Source organism: Sciurus carolinensis, chromosome 10 (assembly GCF_902686445.1).
Source record: "Sciurus carolinensis chromosome 10, mSciCar1.2, whole genome shotgun sequence".
NCBI lineage: Eukaryota > Metazoa > Chordata > Mammalia > Rodentia > Sciuridae > Sciurus > Sciurus carolinensis.
The window spans coordinates 51,025,867-51,043,745 of NC_062222.1; the positions used below are offsets into that span (position 1 = coordinate 51,025,867).

The 17,879-nt window shown below is 35.7% G+C and overlaps 1 protein-coding gene across 2 annotated transcripts in view; it reads right to left on the reverse strand.

Moving 5' to 3' along the window:
• The window catches only part of Tet2 (tet methylcytosine dioxygenase 2), a 125,982-nt gene that overhangs the window by 75,673 nt on the left and 32,430 nt on the right, over positions 1-17,879 (reverse strand). For both annotated transcript variants that reach the window (XM_047566296.1, XM_047566297.1), the window contains exon 2: positions 10,306-10,451. The gene's annotated coding sequence lies outside the window, so the exon portion shown is untranslated. The remainder of the gene's footprint in view (positions 1-10,305; positions 10,452-17,879) is intronic.

Here is a 17,879-nt window from a genome sequence, read left to right on the forward strand (position 1 = left end):
GTGACTTGGAAGACTGTGGCAGGAGGATCACAAATTCAAGACCAGCCTCAGCAACTTAGTGAGACTCTGCCTCAAAATAAAAACAGAAAGGGCTGGGGGTATAACTCTGTGGCACAGCAACCTGGGTTCAATCCCTAGTATCACAAACAAAATAAAAATTTTAAAGTATGGTGTTGGGCAGCTCAGTTGGTAGAGTGCTTGTCTTGCAAGCACAAGGCCCTGGGTTCAATCCCCAGCACCGCAAAAAAAAAAAAAAAAAAAAAAAAAAAAAAAAAAAAAAAAAAAAGGTGTTATATCATGAAAGTAAAATCTTTTTATTCCACAAAGTAAAATGACAATTGTGTCTAGCAAAGGGAGAGTTAAAAATAAAAGAGGTGAAAGCCGTGGTGAATGATAGTTTCTTTAAGTAAAATTTTAGTTAAAAACAAAAAAAAGAGTGGAACTGGATCTCTCAATGATTATCTCCTTTGCAAAGACAAGTTTTTAACATTTTAATCAATAATAAAAAAAACAGAAGTCATGCTTATAAAGCATATATGGAGGAAATGAAAAAAGAGGACAGGATGTATATGTTATGTGGAAAATATTTTAATAAATTTTCCTAGGTTTTAAAGGGAAAAAAAGTAACAATATGGAATTTAATGAATTAAAACTTAAAAATCTCTAGGGGCTGGGGGTAGAGCTCAGTGGTATAGCACTTGCCTGGCAAGTGTGAGACTCTGGGTGGCTCAGGATTTGACCCCTGCTCCCTGCCCCCTGCCCAATATACACACATAAGATCAAAATCCCCAACATGGATTTAGAAAATTACAGTCATACGGTAAAGAATGGAAGAGATTTGGTTTATCAGCTTGTGTGAAGAAATGACAATGTGATCAAAGGATGTTCTTAATGTTAAAAAAAATATATATGCTTTGAGACAAAATGAATAGATGTGCAGTGTCCAGAGAACCAGAGGGAGGCCTATGTGGATCTGACCACATCTATAATAACAAATACCAAACTTTATTATTTTAGGGACTATGAAGTTAGAAATAGACCCAACTTTTTTTTAATAAAAAGCAGAAGACCTAGGTGGCAGATTTGAGCTCAATACGTCCTAAATAATTAGAACATTCTAAAAGTGTACCAAATCAGTGAGTTTCCAATCATTGTTAGAGAATTCAGATACTAGAGTAATCCTTTTTAGGAGGGCAGTAAAGGGTCTTACATGGTATGGAAAGGCAATGATCATTTTCTTGAAAGTATAATCTTTCTCCCAGATGATAAAAATAGCAGACTTACAACAAATTCATTCCATAAATTTAAGAAATACTCTCTTATTCTTATTTTCTGGCCAATGCTTCTCTCCCATCTGTCTCCTTAAACTGGACTCAAAAAAAGACTTGAAGTGAATGTTTTGTGATAGATTCTGGTTTATGAACTTGAGGTTCATGAAGACAAGTACCTTCCATATAATTAATAAATGCTAAACTAAATTTTAAAATATTTTTATATTATTTTCCTTCCTACATGACAACAGCACCTTTCCTCAATGAAAAAGTATTTATTAAGTCCTATGAGCTATTCAGATATGCTTTTCCACCTTGCTTCTCTAGGAAAACTTACTAATAAACATCATAGTAATTTCAAATCTTCATGTCTAAAAAGTGACTCACTTTCAGAAGGTAGAACTTTTGGAAAAAAAAAAAAAAGAAACAACTAAATTAAAAATTAAACAAAGCAAAACTATTATCTCCTACCTTTAAAAGGAGGGAGAAAACCTCTTAGAGACCATCTGCTTTCATGCTTATTAAATCTATGACAAAAGGCTATGATTTTTTTTATTATGAAATACCCTTAAATTTCCCAAATATTAAATTCTGCTTTTGATATAGGAAGTATATTTGCCATTCTCTATAGCTATAGGTTTTAATAATCACTTTACTGTTTGTTGGGTGAACCTGGAACTCAGCACTCTCTCCTAAAGTGCTCCCTGGGGACAGAGCCCCTGCTTCCCTAGAGCCTACATCTCCTCCCTGCTATATCCTCATAATACCACAAAGCAAGGGAACAGCAATCCAAACACGTGACCTATGACAACAGCTACATGCCCCTTCTCTGACAGTGGAAAAATAGAGGGCTATGGTAGCTAAGTTGAAAGAGCTACCCTGGCATGTGCAAGGCCCTGGGTTTAATCACCAGTATTAAAAAAAAAAAAAAAAAAAGGCAAAACAAAAACTGCTAGGTAAAACAATCTGTCATCAAATGAACTTTAATTTTAAAATTATTTCTCACATTCAACTTTCACTAAGGAAGGTTTTGAGTATATTTATTAATCAAAAAAATTCACCCCAAGGACTGGGGATATAAGCTCAGTGGTAGAGCACTTGCCTACTATGGTTGGGTTTAGTTCCCAGCATCACCCCCAAAACAATACAAGTAAATTATCACCCCTTAGACATCAAAAATTATCCAAAAAGTTCTCGAATTTCTCTTCCTATAGTGAAACATTTATAATACCAGTGAAATTTGAATACTAAGTACATTCCTAAAGTTTCCCAAAATAGCCGAAAACCACATAAACTCAACTGTAACAAATTTAATTTTGGTAGGATACTTTAGGGAAAAAAATTTAAAGTATCAAATATTCCGCAAGTGTTAGTTATAATTAAGTAAACTGAGATTCAAGCTCTGAAACAATGTAACTGTGCATATGAGATTATCATGCTTTGACACTTGGAAGTTCCAAGTCTACAAACCCCACAACCCCTCCCAGCAATGGGCAGGTGCTATATCTATTTTAAGAAGGGTTTAGCAAGGGGCAAAGAGAAATAAGAGATACAAAAAAGATCACAGAGTGAACTCTTTCTTTTAAAGGGCATGATAAAGTACCTACAGTGTATGTAACCAAACACTGTGCAAGATATTAAGAATAAGAAGATAAGACACAGCCCTTGTCCTAGGATTTTCAGAGTTTGTAGAGCAGGCAAACACAAACAAATGATTAAAGGAAGTCTGAAGTTTGAGGAACAGCTGTGCCACAAATATGACATGCTCCTGATGAGCAACCTGAGCTGTGTCATTAAGGAACAAAGGCAGTTCATCAGGAGAGGAACAGAGAGTCCACAGTAAAAGTGTGAATACAATGTCTTGTTCAAGACCTACAGACTGAGGGATCTGAAGGACAGCAAGTGAGGAAGGGGCTGGAGAGGAATCGGAGCTAGGTCAGGAATACCAAGCACAGGGTTTGATCTTTTCCCTGCAAACCAGTAATCTTCTAAACTGAGATCTTTAGATTCCTCAGTATCCAGGGACACTGAAGAGGGGTAAGAACCCCTGCATCTCATTCATCTCAGTGCTGATCAGATAAATTCACTTTGGGAGAACATCCTACAGTTTTAACAAAGTTTGACAGTAGGTATCCAAAGGTAGTAAGATGGGGTATATATGGTCAGAAGCATTTAAGAATGAGCATACTGGAGCATTTTAAACTGACCATTCAAGAAAAAAAAAAAAAAAGGCCAGGCATGATGGCACATGCCTGTAATCCCAGCAATTCGCAGGCTAAGGCAGGAGGATCACAAGTTTGAGGCCAGTCTCCGCAAATTAGCCCTAAGCAACTCAATGAGACCCTGTCTCAAAATAAAGCATAAAGAGGGCTGGTGTGTGGCTCTGTGGTGAAGTGACCCAGGATTCAATTCCTGATTTTAAAAAAAGGAAGAAGAAGAAGAAGAAGAAGAAAGAAGAAGAAGAAGAAGAAGAGGAGGAGGAGGAGGAGGAAGAGGAGGAGGAGGAGGAGGAGGAGGAGGAGGAGGAGGAAGAGGAGGAGGAGGAGGAAGAGGAGGAGGAGGAGGAGGAGGAGGAGGAGGAGGAGGAGGAGGAGGAGGAGGAGAGGTAATAATGAGGAAATAATTCATAAAAGTAAGGTGATTCTGAAGACAAGAAAAATAGGTAGAGGTGTATCTAAGCTGGATTTGGGGGTATGGATAGTAAGAAAAAGGTAGTTGTTATTGCCCAGCAAGTTCAATGTTCTCAATGAAGTGGGAAGCAAGTGGAGGAAAGGATTAAGGAAGGTTTTGTTGTTTGTTCATGAGCCCACATGCCAATGTGGAAGGGAATTCAAAATCTTTGTTTTTGCTTTTGTTTTGTTTTGGTTTTTTGGTGGAGCTGGGGATTGAACCCAGGGCCTTGTGCATACAAGGCAAGCACTCTACCAACTGAGTTACATCCCCAGCCTGAGAATTCAAAATCTTGAGACAATAGCAAAGGTATTTTTAAAATGTCCTTCTAAGACCCTCAGCAAATTTCCAGGACTGTACATGCCCTTGGTTGAAAATTACAAAAGTATTAGACACAAACACAAGGTTAACCACATGATCACAAACTCTACTAGAAAATCATGACTATTCTTCCAGTCTTCTCAATGTTAAAAATCTAAGATAACTCACACTATCTTGATGTTTTGAGGATAGATTAACATCTCCAATTTTGAGAGTAAACATTTTAGAGTTTTTTTTTTTTTTTTTTGCATTCCAACTTTCTTTGAGAATGCAAAGTGTTTCACCAAGACTCTTTCATTTCTGCTTAAAATATCCTATGAGACCATTAGAGACAAGTGATACTTCACCTTTTGATGAGGAAACTGAAATACAAGAATGGTGAAAATAACTTTCAGGGGTACAGTCTATTTTAGGATAACTTACTTGTTTGAAACTCTAAGAGCACATCATTTGTGGATACTTATTAATGCAAAAAATGTTACAGAGTCTCTTTGTGAATTTAGGGATTGCTAACGTTCTCAGGTGAATTCAGGAGAAGGTCAATGGTCTTCTCTAATTGAGTCTCTTGAAGGTAAACAGACTACTGAGACCACTCAGGCCTTCAACATGTACACAAGGCACCTTATATAACAGTTTTGCTTTCACCTAGTTCAGCCATGACTGTGGCATGTGTAAGAGAAAGAGTAAAGAAATGCACAGAAAGAACTATAGAGCTCTTACAAACAGAAGGGCACAATTAGGATTCGTTCTTATTTTCAGATTTACTCAGTTATGCTCCTAGAGGATGAACTCTTTTTTCTTTCTCCTTGCCCCAGTACTATTCATCCTACAAGGTCCATATTAGAATGCATTCTTCCCTTTGAAGACTTTCATGACTGCACATCTGACCAATGATCTCTTCTTTTTCTAAATTCTTACTGCTCTTAATATCCTAATTTTTAGCTGCCATTCACAAAATAATTCATTATAAAAAATATTTTAAATAAACTCTGCTAACTTGCTAAATACATTTTATTAAAAATTAAAACAACAATAACAAAAGATAGCAGGAAAACATTTTGAAGAGTGCACTGCATTAGGTGCACTGTAGGGTCTAATTTTGTTTTAAAATTCTGGGATAGCCAGATGTATGGGTATGCACCTATAGTCCCAGCTAGTTGGGAGGCCAAAGTGGGAGGATCACTCAGCTCACAATTTGAGGCCAGCCTGGGTAATGGAGAAAAACCCCATCTCAAAACTCACTAACTAAATAAATAAATAAATAACATTTATTTCATCAGGCTTCACACAACAATGAGTACAAAGCTGAAGTTGTGGTTCAGTGGTAGAGAGCTTGCCTAGCACATGTGAGGCACTGGGATGGACCCTCAGCACCACATATAAATAAATGAATAAAATGCAGGTCTATCAATATCTAAACATACATTAAAAAAAGAATGATTTGTAAGGAAGAAACACTGAAGTCTTAATCTTAAAGACTAGATGGAGATTTAAATTTGAAGAGTTAAGAGGAGCCAGATCAGGACTATCAGGCATAGAGTTTGATGGGGTTTTGTTTGTTTATTTGTTTGTTTGATTTATTTCAGTACTAGGGAACCCAGGGGCACTCTATAACTGAGCTACATTCCCAATCCTTTTTATTTTTTTATTTTGAGATAGGGTCTCACTAAGTTGCCTGGGCTAGCCTCAAACTTGCAATCCTCCTACCTCAGCCTCAAGAGTCACTGAGATTACAGGCATGCACCACCATGAACAGCCTCCAGCACAGAGTTAGATCTATTTTTCTTAGAGACCAATAAGTTTTACAGGACAATAAGAAAAGCCTCCCCTCCCCCAAAAGATTAACAGAAAAAGAGTATAACATTAGAAATAACTACTACTTCTCAAAAGACTGAAGACCCAGAAAGATGACTTATTTTAATTTAGGAAACTTCAATAATAAATAGAGGTGGAAGAAAAGTGATTAAGCCAAGGGCAAAGCCTCTAAACAAGTTACATTTTTTCAAAAAGTTTAAAATGTCCACACTAATTGGAAATATGGCTCAAGACAGTACTAATGGTAAACCAATCTTCTAATACTATTTACCATGAGCATGCTGGCATAATACAAATCTCTAACATTTCCTAAAGACAGCTGGAGAGTAGGGGCAAAATTCTCAGTGTGGAGACCCAGGGAGAGACCAGGTTCTGTAATAGCTAAAGACATGAACTTAGAGAAGTCATGTAACATCTCTAGGTACCCTTGACGCCTTCCATAAGACGATTCAGTAGAACAAGGTGGTATCTACTAGATTCCAATCAATAACATTTTTATTATTTCCCCACCTTGGAATAAAAATATAGAATTTGGATACATATATTTTGATATAGATAGCTTTTTTTTCACTGTTAGTATTTGCCTGGGTTTTAATGCACAGGGAAAAGTGGCTCCTAGAAACTTAATTCAGTTTGTATGTCAAGAATTACATGAACTTTATCTTTAGCAGCCATAAGGATATCTACATTGAATTGTCTTTCCTCATTCACCTTGAATTCAAACTTACAATATACCCCAAATTCCTCTTTCCTTTAATGCCCAAATTGGTTATTTTAGAACTTTGAGAAAAATCTTTGATTCTTCTTCATCTCCTCTATGCAGTTAACAGTTAAGTCCACATGATATTTCCTTAAAATAAGTATCAAATCTACATTCCCATTTCATTCATATCTCTCTTCTCATAATCCATATTCTTAGTCTCACTCTTGAATCACTCCCTGTTCTTCCAAATTTGTTAAAAATAATAATATTAATAAAGATGTGAATCCTCTACTCATCTGCTCTATTTGTTCCCAATATTTGCAGGACGGCATGCAATAACCTTTAGTCTGGTCTTGGGATTTTACAAACTTTGGCCTTACCCTGCTCTCCCATCGTTCTTCTATCTGCCAACATGAACTCTCTACAAGGTAGTGTCACCACCCCTAACCTCGAAGCTAACATCCTTATTTCACTCCATCTCACACTCTTGCCCCTCCACTTCTCTCCACTGGGATGTCATTTCTTATCATCTACCCAGATTCTTCCTATCCTGTAAGTACTGCCAGGCCACCTTCCCCTGTGAAGCCTCCTCTAACTGGTAGAGTTCAAATGGACTGCACCCTCCCTTGAACGTCTAAAGTTCTCATCTATTATAATTTTTCTTGGGAATATGAGTAAATACTTACTGTTATTATATGATGGAGCTGTACACTCTTCCCTTGAACATTCGCAACTACTATATTTCCAATTACTACCTCAATGCCACCATCTGTCTCCTTCCTTCCTTCCTTCTTTCCTTCTTTCCTTCCTTCCTTCCTTCCTTCCTCCCTCCCTTTCCTTCTTTCCATGTTATCTTCCTGATTATCTGGGACTGCTATAGCACCCTGCTTTCTCAAGTATATTTTTGTTTAGTACTTCTTAGTATTTATCATAAAATGCATATTTATTTATTTATCTTGATTTTGTCTCCTAGTTCAAATTCTAAATTCAACAAGCATAAATTTTTGTCTGTTTTGCTCATTAATATATCCCTAGTTCTGCAAGACTGCCTAGTATTTGATAGGTGAAGAAATACTTTCCAATTTTTAAAATTGAAAGAGGACTAGGGGTATAGTTCCATGGTAGAGAGTTTGCCTAGAATGCATGAGACTCTGGTTTGATCCCAGCAACACAAAAAATAAATTAGTAAGGATAAAAAATAAAAAGCGAAAGAAACATTAAGAATAGTGATGAGTAACAAAACAAGTGCTAATATAAAACTAAGGACTTCAGTTGTGTCAAGCCTTATACATACTATCCACGTAGCAATCCTACCATTATTACCTTTTACTAGTTACTTCCCTCATTGCCAAATAAAGCAAGGCTTAAAGAAGTTAAATAATTTCCCCAAGAACACACCCCTAATAAATGTACTAAAAATAAACCTCTTTGGCCTATTTACTACTGAAAATAAGTCTTTACTTGAGGTAATCTAACTGCATAAACTAAAAGTAAAATAAGATGTTTGGGGGATGTGGGAGAAGAAATCTTCAGAAAATTACTTATAAAATCTTTTTCCCAAGCAGTGAATTATTTTAATTTCTTATTAGCAATTTATCTTACATTTTTCCATGAACTTATATACTTCCTTCCTTACCCACCCTTCACCTCCAAGAAGAGAAAAAAAATCTTCTGACTAATGCTGTGATTTCACTAAAGAGATAAAAATTCCATCTCAGTTCTCATGTAAAGGACAAGAACAGAATGAGTAGCCACAGTCTTCACCCACAGTGTGAAGTAAAGCAATCATTAAGGAGGAGGGGAAAAGTAAAGAATGCTTTATTCATGATTACCTAAGATTTTCCAGCATGAGAGGGGAAAGAGGAAGTCTATTTTCAGTGACAATCATTACTCTAAAAATATTAACATGCAAGGGGAAAATTTTCATTCTGAGAGTCACTACTGTGCTGAGTTCTCTTTCCCTCATGATTACTTAAAATTCCCAGAGTAGAGAGGTAATCTAGGCAGATGCACTTGCCCTATGAAAATGGCAACATCCAGGATTCATGGGAGTTGAAATGAGGACAAACTGGAAAGGATTTCTCAACACCAGGTCAGTCTCTAAGAAGTATCAAGTATCAGAGTGGATACTTATATCCTCAGGCGCCTGGAAAGAGGGCAGAGATTATAACTACATAGCTTTTTAGAAGATTTGTTATGCTCAATGCATAAACAAGATTCAGGGAAACTGAAGCTGAATTAACAGCTGAAAGAGTTACAGAAGGCATATATGACTACATGACTGATGTGATCCTACAATATGTATAATTAGAAAAATGAGAAAGCATACTCTATTTATGTATGATCTATCAAAATGTATAAATACATTCTACTGTCATGTATAATTAACACAAAAAAATTTTTTAAAAAGTTATAGAAGAAAAAAAATGCTTAATGCTTTCTTTTCTCTACCTAACCTTTAGTTTCTTCCTACAATGCCCCTATCATTTTAACTAAAAGGCTTCTCTATAGTCAAAGGTATATACAGTAGGTTTCAAATTATTTTTCTTCTTAAATATTTTGGAAAAAAATTATGTTTGTTCCCTACTTCTATACATGCACATAAATGAAAAGGGTTTGATAAAGAACCCATAGCTTGGTACATTCATTAGCAGTTCAGTGGCATTCAGAGCAAACTGATCTTAAGATCAATTTTAAGACCCTGATGAAAAAAAAAGTGTTTGATGTTTTCCTCACTTACTGCCTGTTTGTGTATTTCCAGAAATTCTCATGAAGAATCCATCATTCCACACTTTAGTTATGTGCTAGTTCTTTATTGCCAAATTGTCATGAACTAGCTGCCTAGATTCCGTACATGCTTACTGGTCAGACCTGCAAATACGTACGAATGCCACTTATTTGATCCTGAAGAAGTTTGAGACAAAGTGGCTACAAGTAGATTAAAAAAGGAGAGAAATAATATAGCAAGTGATTAGAGATATCACAATTCCCCAGGCTTATAGTTATATTTAAATGATTATTTCTTTTTTAAAAAATTCTTAGATATCGAGAATCTGATAAAAGTTTCCTTTAATGTAGAAAAATACAGATAAACATAAAGGTCAGTACACAAAGTTAGTCAACTCATTGATCTTCAAATTGATCCCATATGTCCTAAGCATAGATAATAAAGGTATTTGAGAGGGTTACTTTGAATAGAAGGTTGGAGCTAGACATGGTGGCACACGCCTGTAATCCCAGCAACGTGAGAGGCTGAGGCAGGAGGATCACAAAGTTCAAGGCCAGTCTGAGTCTTTTAGTAAGACCCATCTCAAATAAAAAAAAAGGGCTGGTGATGTGGCTTAGTGGTAAAGCACCTCTGGGTTCAATCCTGGCACAAAAGAAAGAAAGAAACAAACAAACAATAACAACAACAACAACAACAACAACAACAAAAATCCCAGAAGGTTGGAAGAGAGAATAACCATTAAATTGGAAATAAACTGATATTTTCAAAACAAGCACCAACTGTGCCCACTGTCATACCAGCAGTTCTATCCCTCACTGCTCCTCCTGGATCATGTCCTGTTGACTACTGCTGAGCCCATCTCCTGTTTCCACGAGTGGCAACTCAACAGGAGCAAGGGCAAGTTGATAATCTTGAGAGGGTCTGCTGCTGAATGTTTGCCAGCCTAGAAAAGACAGAGATGGAAAGTTTTTAAGTCTGCATAAATAATCAAGTCATATACATCTGTTATTAAAGATATGACATAGAGTGTTAAGGATTTTAGAACCCTAAATTTGGATGTTTCCATCACATTGTTGGCTGTTACAATATTTAGGGTTAAAGCATCTTTCTCAAGGAACAGTGCCCTCAAAAGCACCAATAATAGTATTGCCTAATATGTGTAGAGAACATTTTGCAGTGCCCAAAGCACATTTGGTCTCTAAATCTTGATTGCAATAATTCATTAGGTTTGGGAACCAGTAGTTTATATTATTTCATCTGTTGAATCCCATGTTTCTCAGCCTGGGCTGCTAAGAGTATAATCTGGGTGTGAAGCTGAGTCCTTCTTCTCAGAGATTCTAATCTGCTGAGTAAGATGAAATCTATACTATAGGTAATTCATGATGAAGCGAGGATTGAGAATCATTTGTTTCCACCCTTGTATTTGAGATGTAGCACTAATTCAACTCATAAATGGTAAATATTTATTCAGTTTATACCATGTCAAGGTAATGAACTACATGCTCTAGAATGGGTAGAGCTTAATAACATGTGGTTTAACTCTGTGATCAGAGACTTTAATTTAGTGGGAGACATTGGACACACACTTTTAGAAAGATCACCTAAGAAGATAGAGACTTTAAAAAACATAACCTAAGTAAGACTTCATTGATCATATATACAGTAAAAATCTTGAGTGCTATAAAAAGTAGAGATGACTATGTACTAAAATAAGGGAGAAAATTTAAAACATGAGAGAGGTCCACTGAGTCTAATGGCAGGGTGAAATTCAGAAGCCAGAGGGAGGGAAGAAGAGAGAGAGGAATGAGAAGAGAGCACTGCTTTCAGGTAAAAACACACCTGCAGGAAGAAATTGAGGGAGATGAAAAAGATCACTTTGAAGAATTTCTCTAAAGGAGTATTAGAAAGATTTGGAGAAACAGATTCAAAATAAAATCCAAACAGTTTTAGTAAAATGGCTAATGGAGTTGAACCATTCTCCTGAATATCTGGAAATAGTCTTGGAATAGTCTGTAATAGTATCCAGAATAATATTAGAAGATGTTAAAGTTCAGGGTCTGGAGGCTTTTCCTAAATTACTGGGTTCTTAGAGAATGTCAGCCACTATGCTAGATGAACTACATGTTACTTTTTTAATACTCTCAGAAAACCTGGCAAGGTAGTTATTATTATTTCCATTTTATAGCATAGGAAAGGAGGGCTCAACTTTTTCTCAAAGTCACAGAGCTAGGAATAGTGACCTCAGTCTGGAATACACTGTTTCTTCAGAAGCATGGCATCATAAAAGTCAAGATTTTGTTTTTCTGAGATATAATTCACAAACCATAAAGTTCACCCTTTCAAAGTATACAGTGTCAATGGATTTTAGTATTTTCAAAAAGTTGCTTATCATGACTACTTGATTCTAGATTGTTTTCATTGCCCCCAAACATATTCAGTACCCTCTTAGGAGTCAGTTCTCATTCACCCCTCCTATGGCTCTTGGTGACCACTAAATCCAATTTGTTTCTATAGATGGGCCTATTCTGTACATTTTACATAAATGAAATTATGTAAAATTTGACCTTTGAGTCTGTTTTTTTTCCCTTAACATGTTTTTGAAAGTTCAAGCATGTTGTACTGTTTCTTTTTATGAGTAACATTCTGCCATATAGATATACCAGATTTTCTTTGTCTATTACTGAGGTACTTTTGAGTTACTTCTGTTTTTATTATTACAAATAATGCATACATGAACATACATAATATACGTAGCATAATACTTGCCATTCTAATCATATTTAAGTATAGATCTCTGTAGTTTTAAGGATACACGTGAGCAACCATCATCACCATCCTAGGAGAACTTTTTCATATTCCCAAACTGAAACTCTATACCCACTAAACAAAACTCATCACTCTCCCCTCTTCCCAGACCCTGGCAACCACTACTCTTTTCTATGAATTTGACTGCCCTAGGTAACTCATGTAAATAGAATCATAAAATTTGCCCATTGTGTCCAGCTTATTTCACGCGGCACAACGTCTTTACAATTCACTCATGTCATACCATGTATCAGAATCTCCTTCCTCTTTAAGGATGACTAACAGGTCATTGTGGGTGTGTGTACCACATTTTGTTTATCCATCCATCCATGGGTGGACCTTTGAGTTCCTTCAGCATTTTGGTTCCTATGAATGAAGTTACAATGAACATGGGTACACATCGTTCATAACTCTCCACGTGGACAAGTTTTCAATTCTCTTGAGAGTAAAATTTTTAGGAAAGGAAGTGCTGGGTCATATGGTAATTCTAGGTTGACCTTTTGAGGAATTTCTAAACTGAAAAGTGGTTGCATCACTGAACATTCTCACAGCAATATACCAATTTTTTCAACTCTTGGCCAACACTTGTTATTAGATGACTTTTTAATGATATCCCTTCTAGTAGTAAAAATTGGTAGAAGCTTAGGTCCTATAAATAGTCAAGATATTGGCTTACTGTAGTAGTTCATGTGTAAGATGAGAAGAGTCAGAGAAATCAGAGAAATGGATCATTCCAGAAAGGAATCTGAAATGAAAGGATAAATCCTTGACATAATACATTAGGGGAAATCTTTGTCGGTCAAATAAATAATCATTAGGCAGGTGAAGTTCAGGAGGCCGGGTGTGGAGACAAATATCTCTTTTTTTTTTGGTACTTAGAATTGAATCCAGGGCCACTTTACTGCCAAGCTAAGTCCGCGGTCCTTTTTATTTTTTATTTTGAGAGAGGGTCCCACTAAGTTGCCTAGGGCCTCACTATGTTGGTAAGGCTGGCCTTGAACTTGCAATCCTCCTGCCCAAGCCTCTGAGTCACTGGGATTACAGGAAGGCATAGCCACACCCAGTGAAAAATTTGTTTTTCTTTAAGAAAGGTTCAAGACACAATGGTAAGACTACAAGAAGGTCACGGCCTATATGTATGTGCTGAAGATTCCTATGACTGAGTTTAATAATTTATGAATCAAACACTGAGGAAGGCAGAGAAACTTTTGCTTTTCTGTTTTTTTTTTTTGTTGTTTGTTTAAAATAGTAAAAGAATACTTAAAAAGTATCAGAACTTCAGCTGTAAGTCTTTTCAGTTGGTGTCATATATTTATCTATTCTGCAGGATGGTGGTACCTTTGGTTCTCTTGAGTGGACAAGCAGGCTCAGTGGACTTGCCCTCCAAGGGCTACTACAAGATGAGGAGTCCTAGAGAGTCAAGTGTCTCTGTAAGCTATTATCGGGTTTACTGGAATTCATGCTGCCAAACTATCAAGGAGAAAATGAAGTTTCAGTTTTGTGTCCAAAACAGTCCCCTTAGTAAAAAGAAGCCATTCCTAACAAATAGAACAGTCTCTATGAGAACATACTTTCTCAATGACTGATGATCCTGGCTTTGCTCAAGCTTGGAAAGATTCCAAAATGATACTATTCAAGAAAAAAAGAAATGGTGACTCACATGTTTGGCTACTTATTTTGAGAGAAGCATAATGATACTATTCAGGATCTTGAGGTGAACATTGTGGAAGAAAATGTAAAACATCGTCAGCCAGCTTATACAGTAAGTTTCCCCTCTGACCTAACATATTGCAAGTTAAAACAAAGAAACAACTAACTCATTATGTAGAAGACAACAGAACAAACATGAGGGTAAATGCTGAAGAGAGTTAAGGTAAGAGGCAGGACAGGGGAGGTACAGGGAACTCCAACCTGACAACCTGTGGGCACCTTTAAATGTTCTCAATCCCCCACATGTCTACAGTTTTAATTGAATGAAATAAACTTTATAAAAGTTGTCATCTTTCTGAGGTTAGTACAACTCTTGTATTTTTCCCTAAACAGAAACCTATTCTGATTTCATCTGTATTAACTATTCACTGTGTTTTAAAAGGTAATATCTACTTCCTGTAATATTTTCTAGAAAGTAGATTTTTAAAAAACAATGATAAAAATAGTTAAGATTTATAGGAAGCATTCTAGTCATTCAGTCTTCAAAGTACTACCAGTTGTGTACACTGGCACATGCTTCGCAGATGCCAGGGCCTCCAGAGCCTGCCCTCTTACCCACCATGCTTCATGGCTTCCATAAGCGTATAGGAGGTGCAAGGAAGAAAATGTTACATTTTGGTGAAAGATAAGTTATTCTCTATTTCAAACCCTAGAAGCAGACTTCTTTCAAAAAATGAGGGGGGGGCAAAATCTCAAAAAACAAGTCATTCAAACTACAAACATGTACACATCTATAAAAGCCATGCACACCTTCTAAAATAATCTTTCTTTTGGACACTAAATGTGTTCTTTTTCAATAGATGGATCCATCATTAATCAAAAGTCATCAAGTACTTCTGTTACAAACAGGAAGCCATGTTTATCATGCTGGATCTAGTCCTTCCTTTTTCTTTTGTGCTATTAGTCTGCCTGCCTTGCAAGTGTCTTCGAAGCTTCTCAGCAAGAGATGTTTGCTTCCTGTTGAAATGCTGCCTCGGCTACCTCTCTGCTCAATACAGTTCTCCTCCAGGTCTAAATGGGGTCAGACTGGAGTGCACTGAACAGCAGGTTACTGACCTCAGCGGGTTATGTCCACAAAATGTTTCTCCCCTTACTTTCTCTCTTTCTTTCTGCAAGAAAATGATCTCAAATGTACAGAGCCCAGAGGGAAGCACTATTTCAGCATGTCAGCAACTTGGCAGTAATGGCTGTTTTCCTATTAATACTTTAAAAATCACAACATAAAATAAAATCACTACTTAGCAGTTAAAGTTCTAAGAAGAAAATTAAAGAAAGCCCGTGTGTACTTACACTCTCTGCTCTAACATACAAAAAGTGATAATGCCCAAAGAATTCAGTAAGCATTTGCAGAACAAATTCCAGTAAGATAAAAACAAATAAAACCCATCAAGGTTGTTTCTAGTTGACAGTCTTTACAGAACTAAAATTACCAAACAGACTTAAAATAAAAACCAGTAGTTATAAACTGTTTAGCACAGTATTTCCAATGTACATAGAGATTTTTTGAGAACACAGGAATGTAAGATGTATATGTATAAATTCAGCCAGCCTTGTGTGCAAATTACAAATTAATTTACATAATTTCCAGAAATAAAAATTATGAGGAAGGAGATGTAAAATAATTAAAAATCCAAGATGGTATATTATAAAAACCAAGATGGAAAGCCCACATTAAAGAAAGACATTACACAAAAATGAAACATAAAAAGTCTACATAAATTCCTGCATCTGAGAAAAAATTTCTAACACTCTGATACTTAGATACTTGTTAATACTTTAACTCTTTGGTCAGAGACCGTACCAATAGAAGGTATGTCCAAAATCTTTTTTTTTTTTTTTTTGGTATTGGAATTTGAACCCATGGGCCTTGCATATTCAAGGCAAGTGCTTGGCCATCAAACTACATTCTCAGCCCTTTTAAAATTAATTAATTAATTAGTTCATTTACTTATTTATTTATATTTTGAGATGAAGTCTTGCTAAGTTACCCAAACTTGGACTCAAACTTGAGATCCTCCTGCCTCAGCTACCCACATGGCTAAGATTACAGGCATACTCTACTATGTCTGGTACCAAAGTCTTAACTCTGAAAAGTCAGTAAATAATGATTTACTTTTACTTCACTAAAACAGAATATGTAGTTCTCTAAAACAGAACTATTTCCTAATATAGTTTTTAGGGGATCTCCTCTAGAAGGGGATGTAAAGGGGTAAAAAGAGGGAGCCTAAATTAATTTTAATGTTTTACCTGTCACTTCTCTTCATTTAAAGAGTTTTACGTATTGATTTTTGTGTCTATATCACTGACACTAATTGTACCAGGAACTAGGTTGTGCATTGACTCTCAGAACACCTTCTCTCCCCACCTCCCATAAACTCATAAGCAAACCAAGAACATAGACTGTAGAAGAAATACCAAAATATAAGTCAATTTTGGGTCCTAAGTTCAACTCTACTCATTTACAACTTCATGACCTTGGGCTGATCACTTAAGCAAACTGAGAACACGAGGAGTCTATATAGGATTGAGTTCTCTTTGTTCTAACCCTACTGTCCAATTGGATATAGATGAAACAAATACACATTTAAGGAAAATATTATTGCACAAATTGATAAGGGACAAAAACATGAGCAACATCATATTGATAGAATTCTGCCAATTTATATACACTTGCATATTAAAACTTTACAAGAAATACTCAGTGAATTGTAATATATAACTGTAACTGACAGTCACAATGTTCATTATTGAATTCAAAGAAAATTCACAACATATACATTTGATACTTTTATACATTTGTACTCCTGTATGTTTGATACTTTCATATTATAAAGTAATGTATTAAATTCTTTAGAGTAATGAGTCTGCTGCCAAGGTTCAATTAGACTGAATTACTAACTACATACATTCATAATAGTCATATATTAAAAATCAATAAGTAGACCCTAAGTGCCTTTTAAGAACTGCTTCAAATCTACAATAACCTAGATATTTAAAACCAGTTCATTTTTTTCTACTCTTTTAGAACGGTATTAGGCTTATATTAACCTACCTTCCAATTTCTTAAAGACAGATAGGAAATAAAAGAATGAATTATTTATTTATTTATTCACTTGCTTATTTTTTGTGGTGGTGAGGATTGAACCCAGGACCTCATGCACACTAGGTAAGCATATACCACTCAGCTACATCCCCAACCCAAGAATAAATTTTTAAATCATTATATTATAAATTATTCACAGCCCAAAGAATATTTTCAGATAAGGATTCTGTAAGTCATACGACCTGCTAAGCTAAGGTTTGAAGCCATTACATTAATATTATCAATACAAACATCAAAGGATCAATCTGAAAATTTTTAGTTTGATGAGATGGCAAACTATATAAAATGAAAATTTTTACACTATAAAACTGCTGACATTTGATTTTTTTACTATTTTTTAAAAATAGCATTAATTTCAGAAACAATACTGACAAAGTTTTCTTTTTTTTCTGATTAAAACCTGAGGCACTTAATCATTGAGCCACACTCCCAGCCCTTTTCATTTTTTATTTTGACACAGGGTCTCAGTAAGTTGCTTAGAGTCTCCCTAAGTAGCTGAGGCTGGCCTCAAACTTGCAATCCTTCTTCCTCAGCCTCCTGAGTTGCTGGGATTATAGGCATGCACCACCAAGTCCTACTTTTCATTCTAAAAATTTAAATGAGCAATTTCATCAAATTGTATTTCTATTTAAAAGAGAAAGGAAAAAAAAGAATTCCTAAAAATATTTCAGAATACATAAGAAAACTCAGGGGTTATATTTACCTGAATTGTTAAATGCAAACTGGAAGTGTCATAAAATACTTGTATTCTAA